Source organism: Monodelphis domestica, chromosome 3 (assembly GCF_027887165.1).
Source record: "Monodelphis domestica isolate mMonDom1 chromosome 3, mMonDom1.pri, whole genome shotgun sequence".
Lineage (NCBI taxonomy): Eukaryota > Metazoa > Chordata > Mammalia > Didelphimorphia > Didelphidae > Monodelphis > Monodelphis domestica.
The window spans coordinates 88321062-88343198 of NC_077229.1; positions in this window are offsets into that span (position 1 = coordinate 88321062).

Consider the following 22137-nt stretch of genomic DNA (forward strand, 5'->3'; position numbering starts at 1 on the left):
TTGTTCTTTTTCTAGTTTTTTAATTGAATACCCATTTCATTGATCTGCTTTCTCTATTTTATTGATGTGTGCTTATAGATATAAAATTTACTCTAAGTGATAATTTGACTGCAGCACTTAAGTTTTGATATGTTAACCCATTGTCATTCTCTTTAATGAAATTATTCATTGTTTCTATGATTGGTTCTTTGAGTCACTCTTTCTTTGAAATTAGATGAATTTCCATGTAATTTTTAATCTTTCTGTGGGCCTTTATTTAATGCAATTTTATTACATTTTGGTCTTAAAGGGATGCATTTAATATTTCCATTTCTCTGCATTTGCTTGTGAGGCCTTTATAACCTAAAACATCATTCAATTTTTGTGTAGGTGCCATGTACCCCTGAGAAAAAGACATATTCCTTTTCTGTTCCTATTTGATTCTCTCCAGAGATCTATCATATCTAATTTTTCTAAAACTGTATTCACCTCTTTAACTTCCTTCCTGATTTTTTGTTAAATTTATCTAATTCTGATAGGAGAAAATTGAGGTCCCCCATTAGCATAGTTTTATTGTCTATTTCTTCATGTAATTCATTTAACTTTTCCTTTAGGAATTTTAATGCTATGCTATTTTGTGCATATATGTTTAGTATTGATAATTTCCTTCTTATTATCTTTTAATTTGCTACATATTTACTTTTGCTTTGTCTGATATAATTATTGTTACTGCTACTTTTTTATTTCTGCCGAATCATAAATAGTTTCTGCTCTTGCCCCTTACTTTTATTCTGTGTCTCCTTGTTTTAAATATGTTTCTTGAAGACAACACATTGTGGGATCCTGGCTTTTAATTCACTCTGTTATCCATTTCTGTTTTATGGGTGAGTTCTTCCCATTCACATTCCTAGTTTTGATTACTATGTGTTTTGCTCTATCTTATTTTTCATCTCTATAGCCTTCTCTCTCTCCTCTCAGCCTTTCTTGTGCTCACAAATGTTTTGCTACCACCAACTACCCCAATTTGTCCTCCCCTCTCTTAGTTCCTCTCCTTTTCTCTTACTCCCTCTCCACTCCTACTTCCCTAGAGGGTTAGTTAGATTTTTTACACCCAACTGAGTGTGGATGTTATTCCCACTTTGAACCAATTCCAATTAAAGTAAGGTTTAAGCATTCACTGCCACCCACACCCCCATCTTCCCTTCTACTGTATTAACTTTTTTTATGTCTCCTCTTGTGAAGTAAATTAGCTCCTTTTATCTCTCCTTCCCTCTTCTCCCTGTACATTCTTCTTTTGTACCACTTGATTTTTTTTTGCATTCATCTCATCATATTCAACTTACTCTTTTGCCCTTGGTCTATGTAGACTCCCTCTAGTTGCCCTAATAATGATAATGTTTTTAAGAGTTACCAGTATCAAGGAATCTAGATGGCTCAGTGGATTTAGATAAAGGCCAAAAGATGGCAGGTCTTATGTTCAAATCTTGCCTCAGACACTTCCTGGCAGTATGAACCTAGACCTTAACACCCATTACCTAGCCCTTATTGTTCTTTTTCTTTGGGATCAATACTCAGTATTGATCTAAGACAAAATATAAGGGTTAAGTTAAAAGTATCTCTAAAAAGAAAATAAAAATTTTAAGAGTTACAATTCTTATTTTCCCAGGTAGGAATATAAATTATTTAATCTTATTGAATCTTTTAAGTTTTCTCTTTTCTGTTTACCTCTCAGTGCTTCTCTTGTATCTTGTATTTGGACAGCAAAATTTTTTCCAGCTTTTGTCTTTTCATTAGGAATGCTTGGAAATCTTCTAATACATTAAATATCCATTTTTCCCCTGAAGAAATATACTTAGCTTCTCTGAGTAGGTGATTCTTTGTTATAATCCTAATTTCTTTGCCTTTCAGAATATCATATTCCAAATCCCCTAATCCTTTCACGTAGAAGCTACAAGGTCTTCAGATCCTGTCTGTGGCTCCATATTTGAACTGTTACTTTCTGGCCACTTGCAGTATTTTTTCCTTGGCTAAGGAGCTCTGGAATTTAACTATAATATTTGTAATGATTAAAAAGGGGTCACCAAGTTGTAATAATTAAAAGGTTGCCAAATTGTAATAATTAAAATTAAATTATGAGCCTGTTATCAGCTTTAACAATTTAGTTTAGTCAAAGTAGAGATAGTAAAGAGAGGGAAATGTAGGAAGGAGGTATAGAGTTTTCTCGCCTAGCACCCTGATTGCCTTTCCTATGAAATTGAAGATCAACCTATCAAGGTTTGAATCTCTTGTCAGAAGTCTGTAAGAGTCTCTTCAGCAAGAATCCCCAGAGTAAACATCTCCCTTAAGGAAGAGTCACCAGCACAGTAGTGTCTCCAGCAAAAGTGTCACTAACACAAAAATTAATCTTCAGTCAGTCACCTGAGTCAGAGTCCCTTCAACCAGCACCAGAGAGTCCCTTCAGCCCAAGTCACCAATGCAGGAATCCAAATCTGAGTCTCCACAAAATCCTGAATGGCAATATAACTCTCCATTCCACCAGAATCCAAATGGGAAATGGAATTTCCTTTCAGCAAGAGCCACCAGTACCAGAGTCTGAATCCCTGAGAGCTACTTCCTGCTGTGTTTCCCCTTATAAACATTTTTCTCCATCCACTAGTTCTCCCACATCATATCTCAGGAACCAATCATAGTTCCTTAATTTGTCTTGCACTGCCCAAGGGGACAGTGTTTGTGGAATCAATTTCCTGTCTTGTTGGTTTCAACTTCCTTTCTCTGAGGGTGTGTCTCTACTTGCAATCAGTGCTAAAGGATATTCAAGTTTCTGACTGATTACATTAAAGAAATCAAAGAGAGTATAATTCCCTTTTCACATATTCCTAGTAATTTTTATTTGGAGATCTCTTTCAGGAGGTGATTGGTTTATTCAGGAAGTGATTTTTTCCACTATTGTTCAATAATATCACGGAAGTTTTCTTTGACAATTTTTTGTAATATAATGTCCAGGGTTGTTTTTTTTTTTTATATATTTTGCCTATTCACATCCCTTGACCATTTGCTTATTGGGGAATGACTTGGTTTCTTATAAATTTGATTTAGTTCTTTATATATTTGAGAAATTAGACTTTTATCAGAGAAATTTGTTATAATTTCCCCCCCAGTTTTTTGCTTCCTTTTGAAGAAATGAAATAACGAAATGCAGAAATAAATGATGTGTGGAAAAGTGAGGAAAGCAGGGTTACTTGGAAGGCAAGATGCAGAGTGGACTGAGAGAGAATTTGGAATGCTGGAACAGGGTTCTGGAATAGTTAACTGCCAGGAGGGGAGAGGGAGCAGGGGGTGAGCCAGACAGAGCTGTTGGACTGAGCTCTCACTCTAATCCAGCTTTCTACTCTCCAAACTGATCCTGTTGTTCCTGTGGTTCTTGTTTGACTCCCAATCAGCAAATCTGCCTCCTAGAGACATCTTTGAATCCCATAGAAGACTATAATTACCATCTTTCCCAATTTGACCTGCTACTATATCTTTGCAAAACCTTCACACTGAAATTTTTGGTGATCTGATCAGTCAGGGCACTAGATCTTGCCAAGCTACAAGATCTATATTTCATCAATCTATATTTCATTATTGGTGGGCTTAGACCAGGTAGCCAAACAGAGGGGGTTGAAATTAGGCAGAGAGTTAGAGAGTGTAGCTTCAGCTTTGCTAAAGACCAAAGAGACCTTTTGCAGGGTTAGAGGGCTCTGAGATAGATAGAGGAAATTCCTAGCCCACCATCCTTACCCAAATCCTAGTTCTCAAATTTAAATAAATATACTGTGTTTAAAGAAAGAAAGTCAGATTGTGCTTTCAGACTTTCAGGCCCGAGGGTACCATCTTGCCCTTAGACCAAAGAGAAACAGCTATTGCAAATTGCTACTCTACAAACCTTGATTAATGGTTAAATTACTATTTTACAGTTGGCAAGCTAGGCAGGGTCAAATTGAGATGAGTTGGAAACCTGGTTAGAGGGAAAACAGCCATTTTTCAGACTCAAAAATATACATTTTCAGTAATCCATGCAATAGGATAAATCTGGAAGAACAGAGGTGTTTTTTTAATAAGTGCAGGAAAACAAATAGCCCATGAAAAACTGATTGCAGAATTGCTAGAGGCAATCCAACTTCCTAAGGAGATTGCTGTAATACACTACCAAGCTTATAGCTATGGAAAATATTCTGTGTCTCGGGGAAATTATAGGGCAGATGTGACAGTGAAATTTACTGCCCAAAGAGCACCGATGCATGTCTTGACTCTAACTATCATTGAAGAAGCAGATCTAACCAAAACTTACAATGACTCTGTAATTGAGACACGAATAGGAAAGTATAGGGCTAAGGAGGTGAATGGGATATGGTTATCAGACACAGGGAAGCCCATCTTACCAAAGCAGTTCTTTCATCATGTGTGTATTCACAGAAAGGGATACTTTGGGACTCAAGCTATAATCAATACTGTCAGGAGATTTTGACTGACCCCTGGAATTACAGCTGCTGCTAATAGAGTCTTTGAGAAGTGTGCTACTTGTATGAGATTTAATCAAGGAGTATTTTAGAAGAGAGATTTGGGGGGCAGACAATTAGCATATACTACATTAGAAAGCATTCAAATGGATTTCATCAATATGCCTAAAGCTGGGAGGTTCAAGTACTGTCTAGTGATTATAGATAGATTGATATAATGGCCAGAAGCATTTCCTACAAATAAGAACAAAGCAGGGGCTGTAGTAAAAGTACTATTAAAGGAGATAATACCTAGGTATGGGGTACCAAGTTTTCTGGATTCACATGGGGGAAGTCATTTTTCAGAAGTCATTTTAAAACAGAGCTGGGTCTCCAACCAAGAATCAACTACCCATCAAAACTGACTATATACTTCCAGGGGAAAGTATGGCCATTCAACAAAATAGAAGATTTCCAAGTATTTGCTAAGAAAAGACCAGAACTTAGTGGAAAATGTGATATCCAATCACAGAAAGCAAGAGAAACATGAAAAGGTAAATATGAAAGAAAGGGAAAAGGAGAAAAATCTTATCTTTTTCTTTAAGTCAAACTCTCTTCTATAAGGACTACATTTATATCAAACGATATATATTAATATGTGGGGAAAATGTATTGTGTAACTCTCAAAAACTGTATGCATCATAAGAGTAGTTAGAAGAATCATGCATAGGGAAAGATTGGGGCATCAAGAAGATTTGGTGAAAGGGGGAAAAAGAAAGAAAAAGGGAGGGGGGAATCATTGATGATACTAAGATTTACTTCAAGAAATGGAGGGGGGAACTAAATAGAATAATCTTTCCCACACAAAGATACACATAGGAAGGGGAGGGGAAGAACTCTCATATGAGAAGGAGAGGAAGAGAGGGCAAAGTGGTATTACTTAAACCTTACTCTCAGTGAAATCAACTCTGAGAGGGAAGAACATCCAGATCCATTGGGATCCTGAATTCTATCTTTTCCAACAGGGTAAGAGAGAAAGGAAATTTAAGGAGGGGGTAGGGGGAGGGAGTGTAAAAAGGGAGGGAAGGAGAGGGGGGAGGGGAAGGGAACATGAAAAGGGAGGGGCTAGAAAGGGAAGCATCTCAAGGGAGGGGACTAGGGGGACTGACCTAAAGTAAATCACTGGTTCAAAAGGTTATAGCTAAAGAAGAAAGGTCAGAATTAGGGGAAGATATCAAAATGCCAGGGAATCCACAAGTGACAATCATAACTTTGAATGTGAATAGAATGAACTCACCCATAAAACGTAGACAAATAGCAGATTGGATTAGAACCCAAAACCCTACCATATGTTGTCTTCAAGAAACACATATGAGGCGGGTTGATACTCACAAGGTTAGAATTAAAGGATGGAGTAAGACCTTTTGGGCATCAACTGATAGAAAGAAGGCAGGAATTGCAATCATGATATCTGACAAAGCCAAAGCAAAAATAGACATGATCAAAAGGGATAGGGAAGGTAAATATATTCCGTTAAAAGGGAGTATAGACAATGAGGAATTATCACTAATCAACATGTATGCACCAAATGGTATAGCATCCAAATTTCTAATGGAGAAACTAGGAGAATTGAAGGAGGAAATAGACAGTAAAACCATATTAGTGGGAGACTTGAACCAACCACTATCAAATTTAGATAAATTAAACCAAAAAATGAATAAGAAAGAGGTAAAAAAGGTGAATGAAATCTTAGAAAAATTAGAGTTAATAGACATATGGAGAAAAATAAATAGGAACAAAAAGGAATACACCTTCTCAGCACCACATGGCACATTCACAAAAATAGATCATACACTAGGTCACAGAAACATGGCATTCAAATGCAGAAAAGCAGAAATAATAAATGCAACCTTTTTCAGATCATAAGGCAATAAAAATATTGATCAGTGAGGATACATGGAGAGCCAAATCAAAAATTAATTGGAAATTAAATAATATGATACTCCAAAATTGGTTAGTTAGAGAAGAAATCATAGAAACAATTAATAATTCCATTGAGGAAAATTACAATGGTGAGACATCCTTTCAAACCTTATGGGATGCAGCCAAGGCAGTACTCAGAGGAAAATTCATATCATTGAGTGCATATATATTAACAAATTAGGGAGGGCAGAGATCAAGGAATTGGAAATGCAAAACAAAAAACTTGAAAGCGAACAAATTAAAAAACCCCAGAAGAAAACCAAACTAGAGATCCTAAAAATTAAGGGAGAAATTAATAAAATCGAAAGTGATAGAACTATTGAACTAATAAACAAGACTAGAAGCTGGTACTTTGAAAAATCAGACAAAATAGACAAAGTACTGATCAATCTAATTTAAAAAAGGAAAGAAAAGGCAAATTAACAGCATCAAGGATGAAAAGGGGGACCTCACCTCCAATGAAGAGGAAATTAAGGCAATCATTAAAAACTACTTTGCCCAATTATATGGCAATAAATATACCAACCTAGGTGATATGGATGAATATTTACAAAAATATAAATTGCCTAGACTAACAGAAGAAGAAATAGATTTTTTAAATAACCCCATATCAGAAAAAGAAATCCAATGGGCCATCAAAGAACTTCCTAAGAAAAAGTTCCCAGGACCTGATGGATTCACAAGTGAATTCTATCAAACATTCAAAGAACAGCTAATCCCAATAATATATAAACTGTTTGACATAATAAGCAAAGAGGGAGTTCTACCAAATTCCTTTTATGACACAAACATGGTACTGATTCCTAAGCCAGGCAGGCCAAAAACAGAGAAAGAAAATTATAGACCAATCTCCTTAATGAATATAGATGCAAAACTCTTAAATAGGATACTAGCAAAAAGACTCCAGCAAGTGATCATGAGGGTTATTCATTATGATCAGGTGGGATTTATGCCAGGAATGCAAGGATGGTTCAATATCAGGAAAACCATCCACATAATTGACCATATCAACAAGCAAACCAACAAAAATCACATGATTATTTCAATAGATGCAGAAAAAGCCTTAGATAAAATACAACACCCATTCCTATTAAAAACACTAGAAAGCATAGGAATAGAAGGGCCTTTCCTAAAAGTAATAAAGAGTATATATCTAAAACCATCGGCAAACATTATCTGCAATGGGAATAAACTAGAAGACTTCCCAATAAGATCAGGAGTGAAACAAGAATGCCCATTATCACCTCTATTAATTAACTTTGTACTAGAAACACTAGCAGTAGCAATTAGAAAAGAAAAAGAAATTGAAGGTATTAAAATAGGCAATGAGGAAACCAAGCTATCTCTCTTTGCAGGTGATATGCTGGTCTACTTAAATAATCCTAGGGAATCAACTAAAAAACTTGTGGAATAATCAACAATTTTAGCAAAGTTGCAGGATACAAAATAAACCAAGGAAAAATATTCTAAATTGACTATTTAAATAAAATTTTTAAAAAAATTGATTCTTGAGGGCATCTGGGTGGCTCAGTGGATTGAGAGCCAGGCCCAGAGACAGGAGGTTCTGGGTTCAAATCTAACCTCAGATACTTCCTAGCTGTGTGACCTGTAAAAATTAAATGTTTCTCTACTAAAAGTATTATATTTTGTGAGGTTTATTAAAGATTATTAGAAATCAAGGATAAAGAAATACAAAATAAGAAAAGCATGTGCCTAGGGCTCATTAGCCCATTCACATTCACTTACTACATCTTGCATGCTGTAGAGAAACACGTGTGCTTAGAAGCGGAAGAAGAGAGCTTGGGAGGCAGAGAGCCCTTTAAATACTAAATTGTGTTCTCACACTCAGGTGAGGACGCAGGTGAGATTATAGTGAATTCTGGTAAGTATCAAGGACTTCTGGGGATTGAAGTCCAGGGTTCAAATCTCCATTTTACAAACCCTGGGCAACTCACTTAACCCCCATTGCCTAGCCTTTACCACTCTTCTGCCTTGGAACCAATACATAGTATTATATTACAATACATAGTATTCCAAGACAGAAGGTAAGGTCTATAAACAAGTAAATAAACTGACTAACAAATAAATAGACTAACTAACTAACTAACTAACAAACTAATGAATGAATGAATATATGATTCTTAACTGCTGAACCTGGGAAGAACCCATTGATGGGACTTTAAAGTGAGCACAATAGATAATCAGTGTTGACCCCTGAGGGGGACCTCTAAATACTCATAGGATGATTTTAGCCTAGTTCTGGGCACCTAAATCTTCAATATGTGAATTTACATTATTATCTCCAGTATTTTAAAGAGCTACTCTTAGAAAACACTAAGGAATAAACTAAAATGATTAATACCATCAGAAAAGTTACATGATACAACCCCCTCCCCAAAAACATCAATAATGTTTCTATTTAAATAATAAAAAATTCAAAAGGAAATAAATGGAAGCCCAATTAGGAATAACTAAATGTAAATATATATTTTAGAGACTATCAAATCATACTGAATATTTATATAGATTCAATAATAAAATGGTCCTTAAGTAAATGAAAGCAACTTCAAAAACTTAAAGAACATTCTAATGCCCATGGATCAATCTTTCTAATACAATGGAGAAGATAATACTCCCAAAGTATAAAAGAATAAATTTGATTCTAGATTCTATGCCAATCAAACTACCAAAGGCAGACTTCAGATAGCTTAATGAAATAAGAGTAAAAGGCATTTAGAAACACAAAAGATCTAAAATATCAAGGGAAATTATGAAAAAAAAATAGGAATGAAGGAGAATAGGACTTCTAGACTTCAGCCTTAATAAAAACCAGCAATCACCAAGGGTACTTGATAAGGTTAAATAAAATAAGAAAGTGGCTTAATTAAAGACTACACAAGGAAGCATCAGAAGTAATTGAACTCAGTAAATGGCTTTGAACAAACTCAAAAATATAAATTAGATTAGAAAAAGCTTTAGATGGAGAACAAATTCCTAATTTATAAAAAAACAGAAAGGCAATTAAAAGAGACGGAAGAGATAGTTTAGGTTGTGTGAAACTGACAAACTTTTTTACAAGCAAAATGAACCAACTTGGATAAAAGTAAAAGTTATTGACTGAGGGGAAAGAAAGCTTTTTGTTACATATCTCTCATATGGTTTTCCTCCTGAAGGATTTCTTATATGGACAATTAAGTGAAAGAAAAAAATCCAAAAGTTATTGCCCAATTTTAAAAGGAGTGGAAACAAACATTTTCCAAGGTGGAAAGTATTAATAAATAAAAAGAATGACTCAAAATTTTAATAACCACATGTTTCACACCATTACAAATAAGAGGAATACAAATTAACCCTGAAGTTTTACCTCTGTGAAATTTAGATTTACTCCACCCTACTTATTCTTTAGAATTTTGACTACCAAGTATGTATATACCTCCACTTAAGGATTAAGTGATTACTTAATCACTTAAGTGATTAAGGCCTTAAGGAAGGCCTATGACCCATATGTGCTAGCAAGTGACAAATCAGAAACAACTGACTGCCCCCTCCCCAGGCAGTCCAAAGCCAAGTTGAAGCCACCATTGGTACATGTAAGACACAGGAAATGGTGCAAAGAACTGCCTTTATATTTTGCAGTCACTTCCTGTGAGGAGGTCTTCACCTTGGAACTTGACCATGGAGGAGCTAAGGCTTGGGATCTCAGACGACTTCCCCTTGAACTGCCACATGGTGAGTGAAAAGGCTGACTCCTTTTCCTTGGCTTTTCTGGAGTCACTAGCCTCTGGAGAGACCCCTCATCTTGGAGGAGGCCTCATGGCTAGAAGCTGTGTTAAACTTAATCCTTCCCCCACCCCCCTTGGCTGAGGCCTCTGAAATCCTGCCTGGTTCAGACCAGGCCAGAGCATCTCTCTCTCTCTCTCTCTCTCTCTCTCTCTCTCTCTCTCTCTCTCTCTCTCTCTCTCTCTCTCTCTCTCTCTCTCTCTCTCTCTCTTTTCTCTCATTTCCTTAATTTCTTCCCTCTATTATAAATAAACTACCATAAAAGCCATTCTGACTCGAGTAATTCATCGGGATTTAGTAATTAAATCCCTGGCAACCAACTAAAAATATATTGAGTCCAACCATATATTTTATCCCTTACACCTTACACTCCTAAAATTGAGAAAGATAACAAAAAACAAACAGTGTTTGAGGGTTTATTAAAAAAAAAAAGATAGATACATTCAGTCAGTACAAATAGAGATATGAATTGATATAAATATTCTGAAAAACAATTTAGGATGATATAAATTGACTAAATTACACAATCCCTTTTGACTAGGAGATTCCAATGATAGATATATAAGCCAGGAAGGTCCAAATAAAAAGCAAACTACAATACATACAAAAATATTTCTAGTTGTACATTGCCTAAAAATAAATGAGAAACAAAGTAGAAAAAAAAAACTCACAAAGAAGTCAAAACTGAACATGAGAAATTATAAGACACAGACTTGTGCCTATATAAGATAAATAAGAAGATACTTTCCTTTCTCATTTGTAAAGGTTAGAATCCATTAATGGGAAATGCTGCATAAAATATAAGATTTATTAATAATTCATATAGTCTTCATGTTTGCTCATTATTTTTCTCTTATTAGGGATGTTGATAAGTTGGAGAATGCCCAGAGCTGATCAACCTTAAACATGAAGGTGCCTGAGTTTGTGTTAAACAAGAGTAGATTTCTTTGACCTGGAAAATTAAAGAGTAGAAGGAGGGGATTTTGGTGGGGAAAGGGATACCCAATAGCTATATTCAAGTACTGAGAAGATTGTCATTTGAAAGGAGAATTAAATTTGATATATTTGGTCACGAGAATATAAATGGAAATAAGCCAAAATTTCAAAATGACAAATTTAGGATTAATGTTGAGACAAGTTTCCTATCAGCTAATGTTTTCCCAAAATAAAATGAGATGTCATGGCCAATTTCTAGTTTCCTGTCACTGTAGGTTTTCAAGCAGAAATAGACCACATGTTGAGTTTTATAGAATGAGAATTCTTTTCAAATATGTCATGTGTCGGTGGTTGGATGGCCTTTAAAGTTTCTGTGACTCAAGATCAGAGGCAGTAACCAACCACACCCAGCCTGAAAGACTTGTTCTACCCTTTAAGGATGAACTTGTATGATTCTCCATGGGAACTGAGAGAAATTTTCTTTCTATCACCTCCCACTTAGTTGTTTTGTTTTTGAAGGAAGAAAAATTATCAGAAATCAACATAAATTATGGATAATTATTTGTACTGGGGATAAAAGTTTCTTCTTCCTCAGAGACACCAATGATTACTGCTATAAACAGTGTCACATCTCTTTAAGTTGACCATATAATCATGGCTCTGGGGGAAGATGAACTCAAGGTATCCCATAGCTATAACTATCATAAGACAACCCTCCTTCCCATGACTCCACACATATACACTTGGTCTGGCAACCCTTCCCTCATCTATCTAGGCATCAAAGACTAATCAGGTAAGTTACACCTTTTTTTCCTGAGCTGCAGAGAGAGAGAAAAGAGAGTGCATCTTCTAGAAAAGGAAGAGTCAAAGCAGAACATTCTTCCTATGTGACCTTTCATTACATCACATTTAGTTATTTTATTGAAGAAAAGTAGCAGCAAGCCTGGAGGAGAGCAATATTCAGTAGAATAAAGAGAATGACAGTCTTTTTCTATTTGGCCCTGCTCAGACTATATTGGGAAGATATCTTTAGTTTAGGATCACTTATTGGGAAAGACATTGCTAACTAGAAAGTTTGGAGGCAGATGACGACAACAATGGTAAAAGAAACTTGAATATCATGATGGATGTGCCATAAGGACATGGGTTTAAATAAAAAGGGAACATAAAGCCTAGAAAAGAGAAGACTTTGAGTGGAGGAAGAGACAAAGGAAAATCAAAAACTGTCTGTATTTGTATGACTATTAAGGACCATTCTCTCATGAGCACATGCTTCCCTCACTTATATTCTAAGAGTCTCAAATTGGAATCCTCTTACTGTTGTAATGGTGTATTTTTTCATATAACTTCCTGAGCGTTATGAGATGAGATGGAAAGAAGTCAGAGTCCACACAGAAGGGCTTTATGTTTTTATTGAAATATTAATGGAGAGCTTCTCAGCTAAGAGAGTAGAAAAAAGGGGTGTTGTGAGCAAGGGAAAAAGGGGTGTGAGATGGTTGCTTTGATAAACAGGGTGGCAAATTTATTGAGAGGTATAAAAGGGTCATCTTATATGGAAATAGGACTTGATCAATGACACATGTTAAACCCAGTGGGATTGCATGTCAGATATGGGAGGGGGTAGGGGAAGAGGAGGGAAAGAACATGAGTCTTGTAACCTTGGACAAATATTCTAAATCATCTAATTAAATAAAATTTTCCAAAAAAATAAAAAGGGGTCATCTTGGTACAAGAGGATCCAGCTGAGATTATACAACCTAAATTTATAGCAAATGGACCTTGTCAGCATAATTTCATTTTTTTTTCAATTACATTCTGCAGGATATAAATAGGAGCAAAGGAGATAGGTTGTGGAAGTAATCCAAATAACCATTTGTCAGAGGGAAAAAAATTCAAGTGTAGAAAATAATTTATAGTTACACTATTTCACCAAAGGGTGAAGATTATAAAGGGAAGAAGTCAGAATATATAGAGTCATAATAGCCTGGGAAAGAAGTGAGTGATGAGGGAATTATAGGTCATGGTAAGGACAGAAAACTAGGCTAAGGATTTGTAAGGCATAGAGAAAGCTGAAATAGAAATAGATTATTGATCAAATAAAAGGATTTTGGAATTTATGAACATAGAAGTTGGACCTTCTTTAGTGGATGACGGCAAGATCAAAGGGGTGATCATCACCATGGGTAAGTAATGTCAGAGGAGAAGGCTATGGGACTTGAACAGATTGAGTGTGAACTGTAATAATTAAGGCAATGAAGAGGATTAATGAGGTAGGCGATCAGGAAGGGTTTGTAACAGGGAATGGAGGAGTTGAAGGGACAGAGGGAATATGGAGGCTAGAGAGGTAAAAGGAAAGAGGTACCTGCTGCTGAGAGACTGTCTTTGAAATTTCTTCTCTTCTCTCAACCCACAAGAGAGGTACCCCTTGGTAAGGTTAGGTTAAGAATGACAGGACCAGAGTTTTGAGTGACTTCTGGGAAATAGGGCAGTTTACTCCTCAAGGTTTGACTGGTAGTTGAACCCCAGAAGTTCCCCTTGTCTGGCAGGCACTGTCACTGTTGGATTTCATTGTTTTATGCTAGGCTAAAGGTTATCTCAGCCACCCAAAGTTCATTCTTCATCTTCTCATGCAGCTTGTAGTCTGGAGGCATCTTCATGGTGTCTTCTCCAAACAGTTCAGTTTCTGGATTCGGAGAAGTAGCATGTTTCTTAACCTAAAATTCTTCTCAAAGGGAATTTAAACTTTGCAATTTAAAATAATAATATTTTTACATTTCCCTGTGAAGAGGGTGATTGAAAAACACAGGATCACTTAGGGATGCATGGTTGAGTTATGAGGTATATGAATCAATTTGCCAGAGAAATTAAAACAACATCAGAAAAATCCAAATAAAAAAGAATTTCTGGATGAAAATACAGACTATCAAAGTCTTATGTGTAAAAATTCCAAGTAAAGGAAAAGTAAATCTATAACAGGTCCTTGAATCATGGCCCAATTAAAATGATCTAAGCAATGATGCATTTACCCAGTCAGTAGGCAGGACTACAGAAAGTTTGACACACTATGAAAGACAGAAAAGGGACCAGATTATAGGAGCCAAGTAGGAGCCAAGTTTGGGATACTCGTCTGTAAGTATTTTCAGAGTGAGTGTGGATATAAGGAAGGCCTATGTCTTAACGTATGTTAAGCATCACAACCTTGAGTCTTCATACTAGGTTCAAGTCCTTTGTATTGGCTTAGAAGTGCATCAATCCATCCTGGATTGGCTTATCTTTGGCCCTGTGTAATGACTCTTTTGTATATATCTTGTCCTGGAATCAGACAGAGTCATTAAACAAAGTCCCATAATTTTTTTTAAACAATTAGTGGCATCATTTTTATAGTCTCAAGGTTTTGGGAGCATGCATTAACAAATGTATCTTAAACTTATATTACTGCTAAATCAAAAAAGTTAAAGAAAAATGTTAATGCTGGTGACATGTGCTTCAAATATAAAAAGGAGAGAAAAAAACTGAAATAGCATATTGCACATGCAAGAAAAATATAATAATAAAAGAGTTTTAAAAATTCAAAAATGTAGCTTATAACCATTGACACACTGTGTCAGCTAAGAAAATAAAGAATACAAGGCTTTCTCACCAAAAATTAGATCCATTTCCTTTTCATATCTGGCCATGATCCACTGTGAGTACAAGCAAATGAATTGAACAGTAGTACAAATATGTAGTTATCAATATCCCCAAAATTCTCAATAGCCCAATTAATTACAATAACAAACAAACACACTATCATTTTTCACATAAGTTGCTGTATAGCATTTTTAAAAGCCTATGAACTGATGGATATTTGTCACAATTTTTTACAATCATAGCAAATCTTTCAACTTTAGTAAACATATTTTTAAACAAAGTAAAACTTATTTTGGGTTTTGAACATCAAGAATTCTAGATATCATTCTGGTGGAAGTAAAATGAGCTGAAGAGTATAAATGAGAGATGCTCCCTTTTTTTTCTTTGGGAGGCTTCTAAGGGTACATGCCCTGGGATTAACTGCCCAGCTTCCATTCACATTTTTACAAATGTGGGAGGTTGGGGGTTATAATTGTATTTCATTTCAGCTACTAGAATGGGCCTTACCTCGTGGTAGGGGCAGGCAAAATGACCAGAGATTGTTAAGGAAAATTCTAAAAATCATGTCTAAAGAACCTTTAAAATTACAATTAAATTCTTGGCTTATTAAAGTTGTATATAGCTTTTGTTGAAGTCCATCCATCATCATCTATGTGACAATTTACAAAGTCAAAAATAGAAAAGCTGTTTTTATATGGGCCTACTAATAATGTTTGTTCAATATGGTTATAGGGGAAAAGCAACAGAATATAACAGTAGTTAAAAACCAAGTACATTAAAATGATCCACAGTAACAGAATAGTATTGAATACAGTAATACATGAACTTAAAATCACAAAGTTAAAGCTTAAACAAAACAATCATCAAAATGCAATAAAACACAGAGATTTTTTAAATAAAACATTGGAGTCTGAAATGCCTTAAAAATATAACCTCTGGTCTCTTTAAAGTTCCTTGGTTTCTTTTTTTTTTAATTATCCATTTAGATGCCTATTGTCAGAAGGCAAAAGATTGATAAGGGGTAGGCAATGGGGTTCAAGTGACTTGCCCAGGGCCACACCACCAGGAAGTGTCTGAGGCCAGATTTCAACCAAGGACCTCCCATCTCTAGGCGCAGCTCTCAATCCACTAAGCCACTTAGCTGCCTCCCCAAATTTAGCTAAAGAGTTGCAGGGAGCTGAATTTTTTCCCTGGCACTCAATATAGTCAAAAGATATCCTCTTAAAGTAGCCATGCTTTAAGTTCCTGTTTGGAAAAGCCTCTTCCTTCTTTTCTTTCTTACTCCCTCCCTGTGATCCCCTGCCCCAAGTCCATGTGGAGGCTAATTGTAGCCAAAGGGGAAAAAAAATCCCTGTTTTTTACCAGCTGGTTTTTGATCCTGAAGAAATTGGGTCTGCTACCAGCAGCCTGGGTCCTGGGGCTGGGCCTGGGGCTATGAGCCATCTGGGTTGGAGGCCATGCCAGAACTGGGCCAGGAGAGCTAGAGAGAGACCAGGAGCAGGAGCCACCAGGGTCGGGGTTGCAGAAACAGGCAGAGGGCAGCTGGGAGGGCAGGGCAGCAATAGCCCGGAGCAGGAGCAAGAGCAGGAACCAGAGCCTGGGAGGGAAGGGCCTAGATGAGTCAAGATGCTTGCTAAAAAACCTAGGAGAAATGCAGCTTAAAAAATCTAGTAGTTATTAAAAGCTGAACTTAGTAACAGTAAAGAAAAGAATCAGAAGATTGAAGGTATTTCATCACAACCGACGTAGCTCGCCAATTGTTAAATTTAAAATTAGTTTCTCTGATAAAGGTATTATATTTTATGAGGTTTATTAAAGATTAAGAAATAAAGAAAATACAAAATAAGAAAGCATGTAGCTAGGAGGGCCTAAAGGCCCATTCAATTTCACTCACTATATCTTGGGAGATGCGTATCCCTAGAAGCGGAAGCTGAGAGAGAGAGAGAGAGAGAGAGAGAGAGAGAGAGAGAGAGAGAGAGAGAGAGAGAGAGAGAGAGAGAGAAAGAGAGAGAGAGAGAGAGAGAGAGAGAGAGAGAGAGAGAGAAAGAGAGAGAGAGAGAGAGAAAGAGAGAGAGAGAGAGAGAGAGAGAGAGAGAGAGAGAGAGAGAGAGAGAGAGAGAGAGAGAGGGAGAGAGAGAGAGAGAGACTGAAGTAGGCAGAGTTAGTTTAAATAATAATTTGTTCTCGGCCCAGGTGGGAATTCAGGTGAGGTTACAAAGCATTCTGGGAATTGGCCAAGGAGTTCTGGGGATTGAAGTCTGATCTCCATTTTTACACTACCTAGCTAGTCACTATCTCTATCTACTAAACACAGGCAAGTGTCTTTCTTGGGAAGGTCAAAGGATGGAAAGGATCTTCAAGGTGACCCCCTGAAGTTAGGGGATCAACCCCTTTCAGTAGCTTACTTTCATCTTGTTCCTCCTCTAATGGATGCTCTCACACATACAGGAACCTTCTTCTTCTCCAGGGTAAGGGAATGCAGGCAAGGCATTTCATGGTATATAGTGCTCCTGGTCTTTGCTCCACAGTTCAGAGGGCAAAGACCCTTCAGTTAGCAGTTTTTTACCACAATCCTCTTCTCTCCCTCCAACTGTCAATCCCCCTCCCATCACCATTCCAACCACTGTCTGCTCCACCTCAGTGGGCAGAAATACAAAAGCTTGTTTCACAGTTTTCCTTTCCACAGAACTGGTTACTAAAGAATTTTAGGTAGAAATAAAAATGTCCTGATTATCAATCAATGGTCCCAAGTGTCCTGGATTAGGACCAAGGCAGGGAACAAGCAAGTGATTACATACCAATTATGTGTAAAGCACTTTGCAAGCATGATCTCATTGGATCCTAACCACTCTCTGCAATAGGTACTGGGCACAAGTGTCTAGAAGGGAATGACTGGACGAGGAACTGAGGCAAAACAGAGGTGAGGGTAGAATTCATCTCTAAACAATGTGACTGCTTGTGACCAAAGCACAGAAGCTCCATGTAGAAGGCTAAATTGACCGAAGAGTAAGGACCTTGGAAAGGTAGGCTGGAACCTAATGATTATGGGTTTTCAATGCCAAGATGAGGAGTGTGTATTATATGCAAAGGCAATAGGGAGGCAATGAAGTTTTTTTTTTTTTTCAGAAAAATGATGTGGTCAACCTCTTATTGAAGGTTATTTTGTGAACAATGGAAAAACAAATTAGAGACTAGAAGCTTTTGGACCACTTTGACAGTTTGCAATTGTCCAGATTAGAGATGATGAGTGCTTATATTATACAATGGGTACCTGACTAGAAACAAGAGATTTTATGGATATTCAATCAACAAGATTTCAAAAGTCACTTCAATGAATTTTACAGGCCTTTGCTATGAGTCTTCTTTGGGCAAAGCATTAAGAATACAAGGGGGGGGAGAGAGTCCTCAAGACCACTTTCTCAATAAATTTTCATTTTGAGATATGGAGATATTCATTTCCAAAACAGATTAGGCCAGGTGGTTTCTGAGTGTTACAAAAGAAAAGAAAACTGAACGCAATTTGAGCAAAACTGGCTTTGTTATAAGAGCTGCAGGTTGCAAAAACCAGGGTCTACAGACATACCTACTTTGGACTGAGACACTGTAAACCTCAAAATTTCTTAGACTTATAAATGTTGGAAATTTCACCATTGGGAAATTTCATACTTGAAAAATTCCCTATTGATAGTGGGTGTTGGCTATTGGAATGTGAACCCCTTTGGCATGAGAGTTTCCCCTCCTCCCTTCTTAAGATTACTTTAGGACAGAAACCTTTTGCTGAACAATGCTGAACAATGGAAAGGACTTTGACCTATGCTTAAGCATAGAACAGGATTGATACAATGGAGATACTTGGAATCAATCTCCACCCTACTCAGTCCTAACAGGATTGAGGAAGGGCTGCAGCATAGATCAAAATTTAATTATTCCAATCTCTACCCTACTCGGGTTAACAGGATTTAGGAAGGGCTGTAGCAAAGGATCAAAGATTTAATTATTTGAAAATATGACCTTCAACAGACATGTGCAAAGCCAGAGACCTCTGGGCGGTCCTGGGTTAAGCTAGAGCCTCCATTGGCACAGGGAAATTGATGGACAGTGATTGGTAGATGTGAGAACTGAGGGGAGGCAACTTGGATGGTTTCCTTAAAGAGAGAGGGGTCTGAAGACTCAGGGGTTTTTTAGGAGTTTGTCGGAGTGGTTGCAGGATGCTCTGAGAAGCTTGCTCTGAAGGAAGCTGAAGGTGGGGGCTCTGAGACTGTTTCTCCATTTTGGTCACGTGAGTAATAGGGACTGATCTCCTTTCTTTGCCCCAGCTATCTAAGGGCTTGGACCTTTTGGCCCAGCCTAAACAGAAGGGGTATTTAAGCCCTATTCCCTTCTCTCCCCTTTCTCTCTACCTCTATCTCTCTATCTCTAATTCCTTTCTTCCTCCTGTTTGTAATTAAAACTCCATAAAAGGTTGACGGCTGACTTGAGTTTTCATTTAGGAATTACATAGCTGAATTCCTTGGCGACCTTAAATTAATATATATCAGTCTTTTAAAAGTGATTTCCTTGTCACAACACTAAGTCTTCGGGTCCCACAGATTTTATGTGCATAGGCAATGACCCAACAGGGTTTATGAATAGGGAAAGAGATTATGAACATGATTTATGAAACAGATTTCAAGAGCAGATTCTAGTAATAGGTGTTATCACCAGGGCATCCTTTTCTCCTTCCTTTTCTCAGGAAACCCATGATGAAATGACAGGGCTAGGAGCCTGGTTTTCCCTGTCACAACCTCCAGGGTGTCTGGCAAGGTAAGGGAAGGGTACAGGCATCTTCATTATTGCAGAGGCTTTTAATATGATTACTATTACATTTTATTTCAATCACAGTGTTACAATTTGTTAAACTATTAGTGAAGAATCCTTTTGTGATTAAAAGGTATTCAATTAAATTTTTTCTTACGTGAGGTTCCTTCCAACTTTCATATTTTGTGATTCTGCTGTGTGAAACCTAAATTACACAAGGGCATGTGCCTGGAAACAAGGGTCGAAGCTTTCTTATTCCCTGATCAGACCACAGTGGAAGAGGTGGTGGACCATTCATGTCAGAAAATGTTGAGAACAGGAGCCTGCCCAGGAAGACTTGAACAGGGGGATGAGGAAATGAGAGGGATTAATCGTTTGGTCTGTGGGATATAATTTGCTAACCCCTTGCCTACACCAATGATGTCACATCCAGACTATATACAAAAAAGTGCATGTAATAAGTACATATATATGTATGTACTTATTGTCATACAAAAGGGGAATTTTAGCCCAGAAAGAAGTAATATGATAAAGATAAAAACAACTGCTGATTATATAGAATTTAAGATTTCCAAAGAGCTTGGCTACTCATCTTATCTGATCTTCACAACCACCCTAGGATGTGGATGCATTAATATTCCCATTTTTCAAGTGAGAAAACAAGCATCCCAAAGTGAAGTGGCTTGATGAGAAACACACAAATAGTAAGTGACTAAGTTAGGCTTTAAACCCACATCTTTCCTATACTGAGTCCAATGCTCTATGCCAACTAACTGTTGGATATGGCAATTGAAAGCTAGTTGAATATAGAAATAGTTGTAGGGGGCAGCTGGGTGACTCAGTGGATTGAGAGACAGGCGCAGAGATGGGAGGTCCTGGGTTCAAATCTGGCCTCAGACACTTCCTAGCTGTGTGACCCTGGGCAAGTCACCTGACCCAAATTGCCTAGCCCTTACTGCTCTTCTGCCATAGAACCAATACCCAGTATTGATTCTAAGACAGAAGGTAAGGGTTATTAAAAAAAAAAAAGAATTGTAAGGTAAAAAAAAGGTTATACTTTACTAAGGTGGGCTCATTAGGAGGAACTGGGGCAATGGATACAACATTGAGATTGGCAGATTTACATATAATAAAAGGGAGAATACCCTAAAAGGTAAAGATTTCTCAAAGTAAAATGGGAGGTCATGAGTGCCCCAACCCTACAAGTCTTCAAACATAGGCTACATAATACTGTAGAAGGATTGTATGCTCAGAAATGGCTTGGGCCAGCTGCCATCTAGGGTTCCATCCAGTTTTGAGCTTCGAGGATTCTGGGAATACTGTGCCATGAAAGCAGATAAGAAAGACTGTCCAGTTTAGCACAGGTGGGAGAAGGAAAAGAGGGATATTAAAGGGACCCCATTTCCAAAACAACCCCAAGGCATTATTGCAATGTTTTATGACCTACTTAATCCTGGTGAAATCAGAGGGAGAAGCAAGCATCTAAATCGAGGACAAATGGAAAGAGTCTCAAACTTTGCTCTGGTTCTTGTATGAGTTCTCTCCTACTATTGAAGTACAAGATCCTGGAAGATGAATATTTATGTTTGTATCCCTATTATTTATCATAGGCCTGGAAAATGGTAAGTGTTTTTTCATTCATTCATTCATTCATTGTTGATCTGTTGATCAAAGAATCTATGAGTTGAAGGGACCTCAGTATAACCATTTCCTATCTACACTGAGCAACAATCCCATCTTCAGTATCCCACACAAATAGTAATTCTTGTTTCATGATGTGAGACTGGAACCAAAGAGAAAGAGGAGAGCAGATTTTAAAGATCTGGGAAACTATCTTCTTAAAAATTATCATTGTACTCATGGAAACTGATGAGATCACCAAGCAAGAGAGAAGAGTTGAAGAGTAGACAGTCCAAGATAAAACCTTGGGGGACCCCTACAATTAGCTAAAGAGAGGATATTAAGAAAGAGCAGTCTTGCATTTAGAAGAACCAGGAGAGCACAGTGTCAAGAAAACCTCAAGAAGCACATTTATTCCAAGGCTGGAATGCACAAAGGAGAAGAGAGTAATCAAGAGGATCAAAAGATGGAGAGCTTCAGGATGGATGAAGACTGAGAAAAGAACATTGGATTTGGCAAATAAGAGGTCATTTGGTGACTTTGGGGAGATCACTTGAATTCAGATAAACCCAAACCATTCTATTTGTTATGCCTCTCATTATATATATATACTTGAAATTAAAAATCCCCACATCGTCTAAGAATGCACTAGTCATATAATATATTTAACAATGTCTTACAATCTCTGACATTCTGATATTTTGTCCCTGGCTAAGTCATTTAACTTCTGGGAACTAAACTACTGTTTAATACTATGAATAACAGAACAATTATCAGTTTGCACAAATAGACAAAGGCTCCTAGTTTCTTATGCCAATGAAATCACAACCCTGTAACACAAATGGATATATGTGTACAAATGTACATACACATGTATACACATATACATACATGTACATATAGTGCATACACACACATATATATTCAGGGAGAA